The 6076-nt window shown below is 45.9% G+C and overlaps 1 pseudogene; it reads left to right on the top strand.

Annotated features, from left to right (window-relative positions):
- The first annotated feature begins 1224 nt into the window (after positions 1 to 1224).
- LOC118650690 lies at positions 1225 to 4768 on the top strand (annotated as a pseudogene).
- The last annotated feature ends 1308 nt before the right edge of the window (positions 4769 to 6076 follow it).

Below are 6076 nucleotides of genomic sequence, written 5' to 3'. Positions count from 1 at the left end.
TTTTTAGTTTTATTCATTTCAAACGGGCCGGATCTGGCCCGCGGGCTGTAGTTTGCCCACGGCTGCTTTAGAGTGTGGCTTCTTTCACTTAGAACAATGTATTCGGAGATTCATCAATGTTGTTGCTTGTATCAATAGTTTGTTCCTTTCTATTGCTGAGTGGAATTTCATTATAAACATATATTTCATTAGATAAGGACATAAAAGTTGTTTCCAAGTTTTGGTGATTATGAAATAATGCTGCTATAAAGATTTGTAGACAGGGTTTTGTGTGAATATGTTTTTATTTCTCTTGCATAAATACTTAGGACTAGAATTATTAAGTCACATGGTATTTTATGTTTACATTTTTATGAAACTGCCAAACTTCTTCTTAATGTTGCTGTACCATTTTCCATTCCTACCAGCTATGAATGAAAGTTCTATACTCATACAGCACTTAATATTGTCAGCCTTTTTTATTATTATTATTGCCATTCATGTGAGTATGTATCAGCATCTCATTGTGGTTTCAATTTGCATTTTCTTTATGACAAACAATGTGAGCATTTCTTTCATGGTCTTATTAGCGATTCCTATATTTTCTTTTGTGAAGTGTTTATTCAAAACTTTGCTCATTTTAAAATTTTGGATTTTTTTTTCTTATTAAAGTTTTAAAAATTATAGTAAAGGAGATATATGTACTACTATGTGTAATACTTTAAACAATAAAAACATAGTAAAATATACATGTTTAACTTTTTAACCATTTGTAAATACAGTAGTATCCTATATAATAAAAGGGTAATATGCAAATCAACTGAACAGCAGAACAACCAGTCACTATGATGTGCACTGCGGTGGCCAACTGCCCATCCTCCCCCATTGGCCCCCCAACCCCGTAGCCTTTCCCCCCAGCCACCTGGCCCCCATTGCCCCCCCACCCCATCCAGGCTCAGGCATTGAGCATCTGCCTACCCAAGGCCGCTCCAGTGGGTGACCTGCCCCCATATCTACAGCGCCCTTGACCAGATGGCCGCAAGATCAACGTGGCCAAATTCACCCACAACAAGTGCTCCACCCTCATCATGACTGACCTGGCAGCCAGGGGCCTGGACATCCCACTGTTGGACAACATCATCAACTTCAGCTTCCCAGCCAAGGGCAAGCTCTTCCTGCACCGTGTGGGTCGTGTGGCCTAGGCTGGCCGAAGTGGCACAGCCTACTGCTTGGTGGCCCCAGATGATGTCCCCTACCTGCTGGATCTTCACCCTCACCCACCCCCACGAGGAGCCCTCAGGTGTGGTCAGGGTGGACAGCATGCTGGGCCGGGTGCCACAGAGGTGGTAGACCAGTGGTTCTCAAGCTTCTGGCCCTTTAAACACAGTTCCTCATGTTGTGACCAAACCATAAAATTATTTTCGTTACTACTTCATAACTGTAATGTTGCTACTGTTATGAATCATAATGTAAATATCTGATATGCAGGATGGTCTTAGGCGACCCCTATGAAAGGGTCGTTTGACCACCAAAGGGGTCGCGAACCACAGGTTGAGAACCGCTGTAGACAATGAGGACTGCGGCCTGTGGAACACCTGGAGGCATCCTCGGAGCTGCTGGGCCTGGGCCTCATGGCCGACAATGCCCAGCAGCAGTATATGCGCTTGTGGCCAGCGCCCTCGCCAGAGTCCATCAAGCGGGCCAAGGAGCTGGACCTCGCGGGGCTGGGCCTGCACCCCCTCTTCAGCTTGAGCTTCCAGGAGGAGGAGCTAAAGTGGCTGAGGCTGGTGGCCAGCATCACGTAGTACCGCTGGTGGGCGACCATCTTTGAGATCAACGCCTCCAGCCGGGATCTGAGCAGCCAGGTGATGGGGGCCAAGTGGCAGAAGGACTGCAAGGCCATCGCCAGCTTCCAGCAGGGCCAACAGGAGTGGCAGGAGGGCCTGACTGGCCCAGCCCCAAGCTGCCCAGTGCAGCAGGCGGAGCAGCCTGGGAAGGAGGAGGAGGAGGGGGGGGGAGGAGGAGGAGGAGGGAGAGGAGGGGGAGGAGGGGGAGGAGGGGGAGGAAGAAGAGGAGGAGGAGAGGGAGGGGGAGGAGGGAGAGAGTGTGGAGGACATCTTCACAGAGGTCGTCAGCCCAAACAGCAGCAGCCAGAACCTGAGCGGAGAGCCAAGAGGCGGAAGGAGGAGGCCCGGACACTGGATCAGGATTTCTATGTCCCCTATCGGCCCAAAGGACTTCGACAGTGAACGGGGCCTGAGTGTTGGTGGGGACAGGGGCGCCTTTGAGCAGCAGGTGGCTGGTGCTGTCCTGGACCTGATGGGGGATGAGGCCCAGAACCTGACCAGGGACCAGCAGCAGCTCCTGGAAGAAGAAGCAGTTTGTGGGACAGTCAGGACAGGAGGACAAGAAGAAGGTCAAGAAAGTGGTTGCTACATCAGCAGCCCCTACAAGTGGGACCTCTACCAAAAGTGGAAGCAGAAACAGAAAATCGCCAAACGCTCAACGCCTGAGCCCCAGTGGGCCGCCAGCAGTTGGTCTTGTTGGCAGCGGTGCTGTTTCACCCAATCCAGTCGGGGTACATGTAGGAGGCAACCGATTGATGTGTCTTTCTCACATCCATGTTTCTCTCTCTGTCTCTCGCCTTCCCTTCTACTCTAAAAATCAATGAAAAATGTCCTCAGATGAGGATTGACAAAATAACAAAAACAAAATATGTATACATACACACATATACATAAATACATAAATATTGGGGGGCTGAGGGACAGGGTCCCACAGGTGCACAAATTTCGTGCATCGGGCCTCTAGTTAAATATATTTACAATGTTGTGTAACCATTATCACTATTGATAGCCAAAACTTTTCATCATTCCCAAAAAAAACTCTGTACCCATCAAACACTAATATTGCCCTCATCTTTATTCCCCCCATTCCCCAGTAACCTATATTCTAATTTGTGTCTCCATTAATTTTTCTATTCTGTGTACCTCATATAAGTGGAATTATGCAATATTTGGCCTACTGTGTCTGACTTATTTCCCTAATCATAATGTTTCAAAGTTCATCCATGTTGTATCATATATCAAAATTGCATTCCTTTTTATGGCTGAATAATATGCCAGTGTATCTAATTATTGAATTTAAAGAGGTTTCTTTGTATTCTGTTTACAGATATATTATTTGCAAATATTTTCTTCCAGTCTTTTGCTTTCCATTTCATTTTCTCTGGGACTTTTGAAATAGGAAAATATTTTAATTTTGGTGAAGTCAATGTATCAATTTTTCCATTTAAGATTTTTTTCCATTTCATGATTTTGATTTCATATCTAAGAACTCTTTACCTAACCCAATAGCACAAAGATTTCTCCTGTGAGTTCTTCTAATGTTTCAAAGCTTTACATTAGGTCTATGATTCCTTTTGAGCAAATCTATAATAATAAAAGGGTGATATGCTAATTAGACTGGACATCTTCTGGACGTCATTCCGGACATCCTTCCTGTCAAAGCCGTGGCTGGAGGGAAGCCAGCTTGGGTCCCAGGTGCCTGTGGGTGGCCTGAGGGAAGCCAGCCCGGGTCCTGGGTGCCAGAGGGAAGCCAGTGCTGGCAGCTGGGGGAAGGAAGGCCTACTCTTGCATGAATTTTTGTGCATCGGGCCTCTAGTTTTAATATAAAGTATCAGGTATGAATTGAGTTTATATTTTGCATGTGGATCAAATTGTTCAAGCAGTTTGTTGAAAAGTCTAACCTTTCTCCATTGAATTGCCTTTGCATCATTGTCAGAAATTAATTGACTGTATTTTTGAGAGTTTAATCCTGGGCTCTATCATGTTCCATTGATCTAAGTAGCTATCCTTTGGCCAAAACCACAGTCTTGATTACTAAAGGTTTATAGTAAGTCTTGAAGTCAGATAGTGTGAGTCTTCCAACTTCCTTTTCAAAGTTGTTTTGGCTACCCTAGTTCATTAGCTTCTCATATAAATTCTAGAGTCAGCTTGTTGATATTTCCAAGACATTCTGCTGAGATTTTGATTGGGATTGGAGAGCATCTATAAATCAATTTGATGAGAATTGACATTTCAACATTTGTGATTATTTTTGGATGCAACTATCTGATTCTAAATTTCTGTAACAAATCCCTCACTTCTACTAAATAAAACACAGTTTCCTCTTATCTTGGCTAATCTAATACAGATATTTAAAATGAAGTTCTTTCTGTAACAATTGAGTTTTTTCCAGGTGGTTGTATGTTGTAATAGATTACTCTCTGCTATTAAGTTTTAGTGACACAAAGCTATGGTCATTTTTTATTTATTGTTTTAATTGCATTATTATTATTAACACTAGAGGCCTGATGCATGAAATTTGTGCAAGGATCTCGGCCCTCACAGCCCAGGCTTCATCTGGAAGGTCGTTCAGAAGGTCATTTGGCTGTCCAGTCTAATTAATATATTATGCTTTTATTATTATAGATGATGATGCTTTTTCTTTGGTTTTGTAACTATATCTTTACATGAGCTAAAGTCTTTTGGTGTTTGATTGATTGATTATAGTAAAATATGCATAACACAAAATGTACCATTTTAACCATTTTTATATGCATCAAGTACATTCACATTGTTGTGCAACCATTACCACCATCCATATCCAAAACTTTTTTCATCTTCCCAAACTGAAACTCTGTACCCATTAAATAATAACTCCCGTTTCCTCCTGTCTCACAGCCTCTGGCAACCACAATTCTACTTTCTGTCTCCATGAATCTGATTACTCTAGGTGCTTTGTGTAAGTGGAATCACACATATGTTTCACTTAACATATGTTGAAGTACATCCATGTTGAAGCATGTTTCAGAATTTCCTCCCATTCTAAGGCTGATAATATTCCATTGTGTGTGTGTGTGTGTGATTTTTTGTTATCCATTTATCCATCAATGGATACTTGGATTGTTTTCTCCTTTTGGCTATTTATAATATTTCTATGAACATAAATGTACAAATATCTGTTGATGTTGAGTCTCTGCTGTCAATTATTTTTGGTATATCCCCAGAAGTGGAATTGCTGGATCATGACAATTCTATGTTTAATTTTTTGAGAAACCACCACATTATTGAGCTAAAGTCTTAAAAGAGTGATTTACATATTTAAAATAGCCTTTTATATATTACTAGAGGCTCGGTGCACAAAAATTTGTGCACTCAGGGGGGAGGGGGGGGTTCCTCAGCCCAGCCTGTGCCCTCTCGCAGTCTGGGACCCCTCGGGAGATAACGACCTGCTGGCTTAGGCCTGCTCCTGGGTGGCAGAGGGCAGACCCAATCCCTAGGTGCAGCCCCTGGTCGGGCTCAGAGCAGGGCCGATTGGGGAGTTGGGGCGCCTTCCCCTGTCATGCACAGAGCAGGGAGATTGGGAGGTTGTGATGCCACCCTCAGTCACGATCAGGGTAGGGCCGATTGGGGAGTTGGGGCACTGTCCCCTGTCACACTCAAGGCAGGGTCGATGGGGAGGTTGTGGCGCCATTCCCTGTCACGTACAGAGCAGGGCCCATCAGGGGGTTGGGGCATCGCCCTCTATCACCCACAGAGCAGGGCCGATCAGGGGGTTGGGGCGCCGCCACTCTCACACTCAGGGCAGGGCCGATGAGGAGGTTATGGCTCTACCCCATCACAAACAGAGCAGGGCCCATGGGGGGGGGGGGGTTGGGGAGCTCCCCCCTGTCACACACAGAGCAGGGCCGATCAGGGGGTTGGGGCGCCTTCCCCTGTCACGAACAGAGCAGGGTGGATAGGGAGGTTGTGGCCCCGCCCCCTTTCACACAGAGCCGCAGGGCGATCAGGGGATTTGGGCGCTGCCCCCTGTCACCCTTATCCCGGTGCCGGGAGGCCTCATGGCTCCGCTGATCCCGGTGCTGGGAGGCATATTACCCTTTTACTATATAGAATAGAGGCCTGGTGCATGGGTGGGGCTGGCTGGTTTGCCCTGAAGGGTGTCCTGGATCAGGGTGGGGGTCCCCACTCGGGTGCCTGGCCAGCCTGGGTGAGGGGATGATGGCTGCTTGCAGCTGGTCACACATCCTTCAGGGTGGGGGTCCCCACTGGGG

Source organism: Myotis myotis, unplaced genomic scaffold (assembly GCF_014108235.1).
Source record: "Myotis myotis isolate mMyoMyo1 unplaced genomic scaffold, mMyoMyo1.p scaffold_m19_p_3, whole genome shotgun sequence".
In the NCBI taxonomy this organism is placed as follows: Eukaryota; Metazoa; Chordata; class Mammalia; order Chiroptera; family Vespertilionidae; genus Myotis; species Myotis myotis.
This window is presented reverse-complemented; position numbering and strand designations above follow the sequence as displayed.